The sequence below is a fragment of the Sarcophilus harrisii genome, chromosome 2, assembly GCF_902635505.1.
Source record: "Sarcophilus harrisii chromosome 2, mSarHar1.11, whole genome shotgun sequence".
Classification (NCBI taxonomy): domain Eukaryota; kingdom Metazoa; phylum Chordata; class Mammalia; order Dasyuromorphia; family Dasyuridae; genus Sarcophilus; species Sarcophilus harrisii.
In genome coordinates this window covers 617,779,691-617,791,747 of record NC_045427.1, presented here as the reverse complement: position 1 = coordinate 617,791,747, position 12,057 = coordinate 617,779,691, and positions in this window count along the sequence as shown.

The following is a 12,057-nucleotide window of genomic DNA, read 5'->3' as shown; positions in this document are numbered from 1 at the left end:
TAATTAATTATAAAGTGCTTAGCAAACTTCTTGGTACATAGCAAGTGTAATATAAATGGTAAGCAAGTCTTTTTGTCTCAGTTTCCTCATATGGAAAATGAGCTGGAGAAAGAAATGGCAAACCACACTGGTATTTTTGCTAAGAAAACACCAAATGAGGTCACAAAGAATCAGTCAGCTCAAGTAAACAAAGCTGGACTCATTCGAATACTTCCTACAGGGCTCTATTACTGTCTACATTGGCCACTAACAAATAAATTTACAGAAAACAATTTACCTTCTACCAGTTTTAAGTCTCCTGCGAGTCTGAGGTTTGTTGTTGTTTTTTTTTTTCATTTGTTTTGAGTTCTTTCTTCAATTGCCAAAGGTTAGTAATTATTCCCTGAACAGCCTTTTCTAGAGTAAGTCTCAGGAGAGGTGGTATTTTTATCCCCCAATCAATAGTTATTTTCTAAGTGAAAGGTTCTTCTTCACCCAAAGCTGAGAACTGAAATATGGACACATCCATGTTTATATTTAAACAGAATAAAATAATTATGTAATTAACTAGTAATTAACTAATTAATTGTATATAAGAAAGTGAAGTGATTTGAGAGTCTCAGGATCTGGATCACTAATTAAGCTGTGTGACTTCCATAAATCACTTTACATCTTTTTGTTTCAGAATTTCTCTTCAGGTCTTTTACAAGAGTGGAATTAGTTCATGAACTAGTGAGTTTCCCATCAGTACTCATCTTCATTCAAAAGCTGTATTTATTTATTTCTTGCCGAGAATACTGTGGTGATGGATTTCAGTGATGGATTAAACTCCAAATCTGAGATTCTGAGATTCTGGAAAGTAGAAATTAAGATTCTTGAGGACAGTGGCTTTTTTAAACCTTTATTTGTGTCCCAGTGCTTGGCACACATTTACGAAATGACTGTTGATTGGTGTAATATCTGTATAAAGATTGGAAATGACTTTCATGGAGAAACTATTATTACCTTAACAATCTAAAATATAAGGGCTTCTGTAGTAGGTGGATTTGAAACTCTACTTCTTTAACTAGGAAGAGGGGGTTATTCTGGTTAAGGTGAAATTCTCTCACAAATGTTAGGGGTACTGTGGCAATCAGCAGTCATTAGGGTGCTTGGAGCTAAGAGCAATGAGGATGTCAATAAAAAAGAACCAGAGCCAATCAGAATCTCCCACAAACTGTCTTTTTATAAGATGGAGAAATGGATTAAAAGAAAGTTAAAAGTTAAAGACCCAAGCAAAAATACAAGTAATACCTAAAGGAGATGGGCAGAGTAGTCAGCTCTGAGAATCACACATTAGGGTATGCTAGAACAGGCTCCTACCAACTCAAAAGAGCTGATTGTTAAATTTTCAGTTTGAGTATTTACACCTTGGAAATTGACAACCATAAGCACTTGATTTGTTGTTTTGTTGATTGTCTAAACTTAAGAAAGAGAAGGAGGGAATGTTAATGATGTCAATTAAACTTTTAAATGTGGCAGGTGTACTTTTTGGGGGATGGAGGGTCTGCTATTCATCATCTACAAGCAAGCTTCTGAACATAGACCATTTGGATGGAGAGGCAAGAATCTGGGGCAGAAGCTTATTAAGTAGAAACAGCTATTGAGAAGAAAAGAATCTCTGCTTTCTCCACTAGAATAGAGCAAATCTAATTACAAGACTGACTATCAGTCTTCCAGTCACACTCACCCATTAACTCAAAGCTTCCTACCACACTTACTTAGGCAAATCATGGTTAAATGGTCAGGTATTTCAGACATAGACTTTATCACTTGCTCTAGAGTCCTGGGTTGGGCTTCATAGAGATGAAGGAACATCCTCAAGACCATCTAAAAATCCTCTAGAAACTGAGTCTTACATACATAAACTGATGCTAAGTGAAATGAGCAGGACCAGGAGATCATTATACACTTCAACAACAAGACTACATGAGGATCAATTCTGACGGACGTGGCCCTCTTCAACAATGAGGGGATCCAAATCAGTTCTAATTAATCAGTGATCAACAGAATCAGCTACATCCAGCAAAAGAACATTGGGAGATGAGTGTGAACCACAACATAACATTTCCACTCTTTCTGTTATTGTTTGCTTCATTTTTGTTTTTCTTCCCAGGTTATTTTTACCTTCTTTCTAAATCCGAGCTTTCCTGTGCAACAAGATAACTGTATAAATATGTATACATATATTGTATTTAACATATGCTTTAACATATTTAACATGTATGGGACTACCTGCCATCTAGGGGAGGAGCTGGAGGGAAGGAGGGGAAAAGTTGAAACAGAAGTTTTTGCAAGAGTGAATGTTCAAAAATTACCCATGCATATATTTTGTATATAAAAAGCTATAATAATAAAAAAACTGAGTCTTAAACACACACATACACACATATTTTCATATTTGTAGATTTGCATATCTACACAGACATATGCTCAAGTAAGGCAACAATAGCACTTGTCCTTTCGGATGTACTGAATATTTTCTCCTTCATTCTTTACTCCAAGAGTGAAGGAAATGGGATTCTGATGAATTTATGATTATTGCAGCAATGTTAGCTCCTAACACAGGGCTCTGTTTATTGTAAATGTTTAATAATTTCCTTTGATAAATACACCGATACATATTAAATTGATACATATCTGTATTCATGCATTTCAGCACTGTGTCTAGAAATAGAATTTGAAAGGGTAGCAGGTCCTAGCCAACACTTAGAATTATGGGATTTGGAACTGGGAGGCTCTTCAGAAGTCCCTTTGTCCAAAAGTCTCATTTTACAATGAAGGAAACAGATTCCAAGAGGTTACATGATGTACCCAGAATCATAAGTAGCAGAGCCAAGAATAAAACCCACATTTTTCAGGCTCCAAGACCGGATCTTTTCACTATACACATTGCCTCATATTCATATGAAAAATGGCACATCTGTGTGTCTCTCCGTGTGTAGCTGGCACTCCATCTGCTTGGACTAGGTTAAGATGGGAACACATAGGACTATAGTACTAGGACAAAATTTTTCTTTTGCCCTCCACAAGTCCTCCTCCCTTTGGTGAACTTCTTCTGGAACCCCCATTCTGGGGAAGAACCAAGGTCAACTTGCCTTTATCTCTGACTCTGTTTCTGACTTCCCCTAGACTCCAAAACTGTGCCCCCACCCTTGGGACCTTCCCTTTCCCCCTCCTGCTTTTAAGCTTTTAGATGTTACTTTCCCCTATTAGAATGGAAGCTCCGTGAGGACAGGCACAATGTTGCTTTTTGATTGTATTTGTATTCCTAGCATTCCTAGCAACTGCCTGGAAGTCAGTTGATTAACATTCATTAAGTGCCTCTAATGTGTCAGGGGCTGTACTAAGCACAGGGAAAAGAAATATAAAATAGAAAAACCTGCCCAATCTATTCACCAAACCTGGAATATATTCTTTCCGACCCTTCATCTCTGAGAATCTTTGAGCTCAACTCAAAGAGCATTTCCTACAAAAGGTTGTTCCTGCCCCCCAGCTACCAATGTCTTATTCCCAATAACATTTCTATTTTGCATGCTTGGAGCATAGTAAAGTGTAATAATTTCTTATTTGTTAACTGATTGATTCCTTAGACTAGGCCAGAAAATTCAGAGGTTTGGGTCACTCCTTCGCCTTCTCTGGGAAAGGTTCCTCAGGACAAGTTCCCCAATAAGTCTGTACCCCATCAGTCCTTAGATGATTTCCTATCACTGCCTCCTACATCTCTCTCTGTGTTTCTTCCCCCACCTCTATCTATATGTGTGTTTGTGTCTCTCTGTGTCTTTCTCTGTGTGTATGTCTCTCTTTGTCTCAATTTCTCTCTTTCCCCCTCCTCTCTCTTTTATCATCATCATCATCACCCTTTCTTCTGTCTGCTGTCTCACCAACAACCACAATACACAGTATAGTCCTGATATATTTGGAAGGTAAAAGAGAAGGAAAAATAAAAACAGAAAAAGGAAAAAGAAGAGGAAAATTAAACAAGCAAATTCCCCATATTACTTAGACTCAAAGCTGAGATCCCACAGTTCAACAAAAGCAGAACCAGAATTCAACAAACATCGATTGGATAAGAAAAAAAATTAATCCTCAAGAATATTACAATTTAATAGAGAAATAATGTGAACAAAAATAAGTATGCTACAAAAAAAAGAATGTGATATGGGAAAGTAAAGGATCTGGACAAAGGGCAATATGAAATTTGAGGAGGAAGAGACCATTTTCAATGAGGAACCAGGAAAGATTTCAGATGGGAGCTGCCCGTAAACTAGGCTTTTTTTATATTTGCCTTTATATAATCTCTTTGTATTTCCTGCTCTCTTTCTCAGAACTCTAAACAACAAATTAAATATTTCAAAAAGAAAGAGAAATTATTTGAAGCCAGACAGGGATGGGGAAGGGGGAGTAGAATATGAATGAGAATATGAATGGGACTGTAACATCATTCATTCATATTCATATTCATTTTTTCACTATGTGTGTCTCTGCCTCAGTATCTGTCTGTCTGTCTCTCTCCCTCTCTCGCTTTCCTTTTCCCTCTCTCCCTCTTCTTCTTCTCCTTTTTTTTCGTTCTTCTTCTGGGAACTGACAAGGACTTTAACCTGGAACTCTAAATGTACCTCTACAAGAATGATCCAATTGGATCCAGAAAAGGGTATTTTTGTTGTTCTATTCCTCTTCTCAAAAATAATTTTGCTGAAGTTACAATTTCCACTTCTGTTTGCAACTTCCATTTCTTTCTCCAATTTTCTTCTCTTGTTCATCTTCTTTTCGTATGTATTTACCTCCTCTACTTAATTGTGTGATGTGTTTAATTTATCCTTAGAGGCTCTTAAGGCTCAAAAATGACAAAACCCCAAAATGTAAGTTGAAAGAATTCCAATCTTTAAAACAAAATAAAATAAAAGTTTCAACCTTAAGAAATTAGCAGCCAGAAGGAATGAGTGGATGCCCATAAGTTATGGTATATGAATGTTATAGAATATTATTGTTCTATAAGAAACATTCAGCAGACTTATTTCAGAGAGGCCTGGAGAGACCTACATGAACTGATGCTGAGTGAAATGAGCAGAATCAGGAGATCATTATACACAGCAACAGCAAGATTATATGATAATCAATTCTGATGGACATGGCTCTCTTCAACAATGAGATGATTCAAACCAGTTCCAATTGTTCAGTGATGAAGAGAACCATCTACACCCAGAGAGAGGACTGTGGGACTGAGTGTGGATAGTATTTTCATCATTTTTGTTGTTTTTTGTTTGCTTTTTTCTTTCTCATTTTTTTTCCTTTTTGATCTGATATTTCTTTGCAGCATGATAATTATGGAAATGTGTATAGAAGAACTGCACATGTTTAACATATTGGATTACTCACTGTATAGGGCAGGGAATGGGAGAAGAGGGAGAAAATTTTGGAACACAAGGTTTTACAAAGATGAATGTTGAAAACTATCTTTGCATGTATTTTGAAAATAAAAAACTATTATAAAATGAAAAAAGGTAAATTAGCAGCCAGGAGATGATGAGGAAGAAGCTTGCCTGCGATACAACAGGCAATTTTGTTATCTGCTGCTTTTGTAAGGAAATGAAAAGAAGGCAAAAAACAACCATCTCAAAGATAAAAGTGAGTCAGTATTATGTAGGAGAACTGGACTTAGAATAACAAGAGACCAAGTTTCAGCTCCCCCTTCCAACAATTGCTGGTTCTATCTTCAAAAAAGAATCTTGAGCATACTGAATTAATTTACAAAAATTAATATATATATATATATATTGCAAAGTTACCCTTAATAACTAACAAGACTTAATTAACCAAATGAGTATTCAAATAGATGATATAAGTGAATGGATGTGGCTCTTGGGTGGCTTGGATAGATATTATCTGAGATGAAGAGTTAAAAACAATATTATAAATTCAAGGGGTCTGGGAGAGGGGGCAGAAAGAAAAGGGAGGAGGATTCACATCACTGAGAATGGCTATTTCTCTCCAGTATCTAAGAATAGCAGACTGGAATTATATCTATCTGCCACCCCTCAAATATCTGTTTGATCTAGGGGCGCAAGTCTGGGTTCATTTTAGTAGTCTATGAATTCTAAGCAAACCCAGGGATATTGTATGGCTGGATTCTCATGTAGATCTTATTTCAAAATCTTTTTCTTTCCTTGCTGAAGTGACTCATGTTCATGTGCTTCTCCAAAAAAGCTCCAGCATCAACTCTATAAGTCACACAAGTATACACCAGCAAGCTCAGCATTCTCTCCATTAATCAGGAGTCACATCTCCCTCTGTGACACAACTAATGTCTTTCTTCCACTCTATTTATAACAGAAATTATAATAGATAACAAAACTTCCCCCAGACATGACTAACTATTGACACATAAAGTCCTATCCTGATCAGTAGAGTTCAAGAGAGAGAAGATTCTTATAAAAGCTATTGGTCATTGCATCATTGATATGTTAGGGCTATATAAAGTTTCTTTATTAACGTGATTTACCAATGTCTCATTTTATCCCAAAATTGATTCTTAACTATCAAAGTACTAGTATCACACCAGTTCTTAACATCCTCCACATACAGCAAGTTGCACTGACTTGACTTTTTCCCTTCCCCTCCAGTGGGAGCTAAGTTACAACACAGTTATCAGGTAAACCAGGTCACTGATTTCTGTTTTACATGTGAGGAAACTGGAAGCAATAAGAGGAATACATAAGGAGATCTGAAGTCTCCTAGGTACCATTCCACATTTTTCCCCAGAATCTTTCCTGAAGTCCAGGGTACTATTGGACTTCTGGGCGGTATCTAGATGACTCAGTAAATAGAGTCAGGAAGATCTGAATTAAAAATACAGCCTCAGACACTTACTGGCTGTGTGAGTGACTGGCTGTCAAGAGGCAACATGGATGTATACCAAAGAAAAACAAAATAAGCCTATATTGGATTTACATGTATTTTTACCGTGTTTAAATAAATAAATGAACTCAAGATAATTTGGGGGAGAAGGAACTCACAGCAGCTAAGAGATTGAGTGACTTATTTGGGCAAGTCACTTAACACTATCTGCCTCAGTTTCTCATCTGTAAAATGAGCTGGAGAAGGAAATGGCAAACCACTTCAGTGATTTTGCCAAGAAAACCTTAAATGGGGTCACAAAGAGTCAGTCAAAACTGAAACAATTGAATAACCACACTGGACTTCCCCCCTGCTGAGATCATCCTTTGAACTAAAATTCCAAACAGAACTTCACAGAACCCTAGATCCATTCTAGAATTTTCTCAGAAAAAATTCATCTGATCAACAAGAATTTCAGTGACAACTATGTGTCAGGGCACTATTCAACAATGGAGACATGAAGACAAAAATGAAATCATTCCTGCCCCCAAGGAACTTATAAGACTGTCAGGAGACAACATGAAAGTATACTAAATAAACACAAGATAATTGGGGGGAGAAGGGAATCTCAACAGTTGAGGATCAGGTGACCTTATTTAGAAGGTGCTACTTGAATTGAGTTTTGAAGGAAACTAGAGATTTTCATAGGGGAAGGCAAAAAGGCAGAATGTTCTAGGAATGGGGAACAGCCTGTGCAAAGGCATGGAGATGGGAGATGGAACATCATGTCTGAGAAGAGCAAGGCTAGTTTTCCTGGGCCCTAGCTTTTGAAGAGGAGCAATGTTAATAAAAGATCACTTGAAATCAGCTTGTGAAGGCTCTAAAGACCAAAGCAAGGAGTTTGCAATGGACCCTTGAGCACAACCACAGGAGCTTATTAAGTAAGGGAGTAAAATGCTTTTTTTAAATCCTTTTTGCTTCTGTGTGAAGAATACACTGAAGAGGGAAGAGATTTGAGTCCTTGACAGAGTTGTGGACTTGAACTTGAATAGGGGTTGTGTGAAATCAAAGGATGGATAGAAAAAATGTGATGGAGGTAAAGTCAACAAGACAATTCAAATGATTGGATATGTGAGAGAGATTGAGGAGTTGGAATGACTCTGAGTTTACAAGCTCTGTGACCAGAAACATAATTCCTTCAATGGAAGTAGGGAAGATCTGAAGAGTAGAGAGTTTGGAGGATGGCATAACATGATAGGTTATGTTTTGACCATGTTAAGTTTGAGATGACTCTGGGTGACAATGGCCGGTACCTAACTGGAGATGAGGAGCAGTAGTTCTAAAAAGAGGGAGGGAGCTGATTATATGAATCTGGAAGCCAAATGTGTAGAAGTGACATTTAAATTGATAAGGCAATCAAGGAAGAGACTGCAGTTCTGGATCAAATGACCAACAAGATGGAGGACTGTACATTTGTTCTAATCTCTACAGCATCTCAAACTTTTCCAAAACAGAAATATATGCAGAGATAAATTTGTGTTGTAAAGCAACTTCGAGTGTCTTCATGGTCTAGGGGGCTGAGAATTCAAAAGAAGATTGAAAAACTATGAAATGAGACCCATTTGGAGCCCATGAAGTCTCTCTACCATTGGGTATGATGCTACCAGCATCTAAAGTACACAAGCTTCCCCAAGAACCTGACCCATAAACTTGTCCAGGAGTCCCACCTTACAATCTGGCCCATTCCCCCCACCTCTTTCTAATGCCTCAAAAAAATGTTTCTGGAACTTCAGTGGCCAGCACTGAGACAGCACTTTGTGCAACACAAGATTTCTGAAGAAAGTGGAGGAAATGGCACAGGAAACATGTGTGAGTTTTAAATAGAGTTCAACTCCACACCCTGACTTTCTCCCCTCTCTTCCCAGAATCTTAGAGATCCAAACTCCAAAAGACAAGAAATCACCCGCCAGCTACAGTGACACTGCCATTGTGACAATGTTCCAACCTGTGAGACCCAGTGTCTATCGAGTGCCAGTTCTGTCCCCACACAAGTCTCTGGAGAAGAGACTTAAGCTAGTGAGCCATACCTATCATGGGCAATAGGGCGGGTGGGTGGGACTGAGAAACTTTAAGATTCAGCTTCCAAGGAAACCTCCATCAGAGGTGAGAGAAAATAAGCAATAGATAAACAGGTAAAAATAAAGAGAATAAAAAAGACAAATTACCAAAGATCTCAAGAATGAGCACAAGCAAATAGATGGATAATGAAAACAATAACAAATAAAAGGAAATGTAGCTTCCAGGTCTATTGAATGACTTCCAGCATCTCTGAATAAATACTGCACAATTTTTAAAAATATCCAATATTTGGTGAGATAAAGAACTTTGGGGAAGTTGAGGGTAACATGGAACCATAACACACTGTTCCTGATGGGATTTAACAGAGGGAGGGGGAGGGAGGGAGAGAGGAGAGAGAGAGAGAGAGAGAGAGAGAGAGAGAGAGAGAGAGAGAGAGAGAATTATGAGAGCAGAATTTATGGCTTGTTTAAAAGAAAATATGACCAGAATAGGAAAACTGGAATCTGCAATGGTAAGTTTCACCAAAAATACAAAAGAGAGAACAATCAATGGGAAATACAAAACACTTAAGTGAAGGATAGTCTACAAGAAAACATTAAAAGAAAATGTGATCTCCATGTAATCAAAATATACTGATCTTGAAGACAAGATGTGTAAATAATTAGGATTATCAATATCCCAAAAGAAAAGTGGGGGGGGGGAACAATACAAGAAAATCATCCAAAAATTCTGAAAACTGAAAATGAAATTCCAACTGAAAGAATTCATAAATTGCCTCCAAAAAAAACCAAAAACAAACTTCAAATTCCAAGACATATAGTGCTTGAACAACCATTCAAATAAGAAACAAATTCTGCAAGTAATCAAATGCAAAGGAAAAGAAATCCTAATAACATAAAATAATTTTTGTCCCAACCAAAAAGTGCAATAGGGAATGGAATAATAATGTTCTGAAGAGCAATGGAGCTCAAGATTCAGCCTAGTGTGACCCATCCTGAAAATCTGAGTTTAATGATAAATGGTGGCAGATCCAAGATGGTGGAGAGGACACACGTTTCTTTCTGACCTTGTCCCACATCCCTCAAACTAATTAGCAAATCCAGCCTCAGAATTAGTTCTGGTCTGGAAGAACCCATAAATATTGGGAGTGTAACAAATGACTGGCAGAAGATAATTTCGAAGCTCCTCAGAAAAGATTTGTTTCACTCAGTAGGAAGGGAAGCAGGCCAAGTGCAAACAAGCTGAGCACAGACACCAGCGCAGGCAGCACACAGTCCCAGGGAGAAATCTAAGTAGTGTTGGCTACTCTGCCCTGGTTGTAAGCCAACAGATTAGCAGAGAAGTTATAAAACATCCAACACAAACACAAAAGGTAAATAGTGAATCCCCAGCCACTGCCACTTCTAGATGAAGCTTGGACCATCTCCCTTGCACTAAAAGCAGATCTCAAATTTTTTAAAAAATGAGTATAAAAGCAAAAAGAATCCTGACCATAAATAGTTTTTATAATAATAAAAAAAAGAACAGATTTTAAACCCTGAGGAGACTAAAAGCAAATCATCTTCAGATGAAGACACAAAGAATGCTATAAGTTGGTCCCCATTATACACAAGGTGCTCCTAGAAGAAATTAAAATGGATCTTAAAAGAGAGCTAGAAGATTTCATTTCCTTTCCCCATTTTTCTTCTAGTTCTAAAAAGCATATAACTCGTTAAAAGATAGATATGACAAAATGGAAAAAGAAAACAACTCACTGAAAAACAGAATTTATGAAATGCAAAAAATCCATAGAACAAAACAACTCATTTAAAAATTCAATTGGACAAATATAAAAAAAAGTTTAAAAAAAAAAGTAAATGAAGAAAATAATTTACTAAAAATCAGAACTGAACAAATGGAAATGAATAGCTCAATGAGTCATCAAGAATCAGTCAAGCAAAACCAAAAATAGAAAAAATGTAAAATACCTACTTGGGAAAACAACTGACCTGGAAAATAGATCTAGGAGAGATAATCTAAGGATTATTGGACTTCCTGAAAACCATGATGAAAAAAAGAGCCTAGACACTATTTTTCAGGAAATCATTAAAGAGAACTATCCTAATGTCATAGAATCAGAAGGTAAAATAGCCATTGAAAGAATTCACCAAATACCTCCTGAAAGAGACCCCAAAATTAAAACTCCAAAGAACATCATGGCTAAATTTCAGAACTATCACACCAAGGAAAAATTATCACAAGCAACCAGAAAAAAACAATTCAAATATTGAGGAGCCACAATAAGGATTACCCAGGACCTAGCAGCTTCCACCTTAAAGGCAAAGGAACTTGGAATACATCCAAGAATAAACTACCCCACTAAACTGAGCATTTTCTTTCAGGGAAGAAGATGGGCATTCAATGAAACAGATAAATTCCAGTTATTTCTCATGAAAAGATCAGAGCTAAACAAAAAAATTTACCTCTAAATATAGAACTCAAGAGAAGTATAGAAAGGTAAAGAGAAAAGAAGCCTTGAGAACTGTATTTCTGTTATGGGTATACATAGAGAGTGCATGTATGTATAATTTAATTTTACTGTTATAATATAAAACAGAAATGAGGTGGAAAGGCAAGGAGAAAGTGGAGGCTAAATGAGGGAAATTACATTTCACAAAGAAACAAAGAAAACCTGTTTTAATTAAGGGAAAGAAGGGGAGGGAATGAACATTGTGTGAATCTTACTTTCATCATATTTGGCTCAAAGAAAGAATAGTAGACATATTTGGTTCCATAGAGAAACTTCTCTCACCTCATAGGAAAGTGGGAGGAGTAAGGGGAAAAGGGAAGGGATAGGCTAAATAGAAGGAAAAACAGAAATAATAGGGGAATGATGTAAGAAAGGGGGAGGGACTCTAAAGGGGGAGGGCTGCTTGAGGTAAGTGGTGCTCATAAGCAAAATATTGGGGAGGAGGGAAAGGGGAAAAGGAAATAGAAAAGTATAATTTGGGGTAAATAAGATGGCAGGAAATACAGAATTAGTAATCTTAACCATAAATGTAAATGAGGTGAACTCTCCCATAAAGTGGAAGTGGATAGGAGACTGGATTAAAAGCCAGAATCCTACAATATGTTGTTTACAAG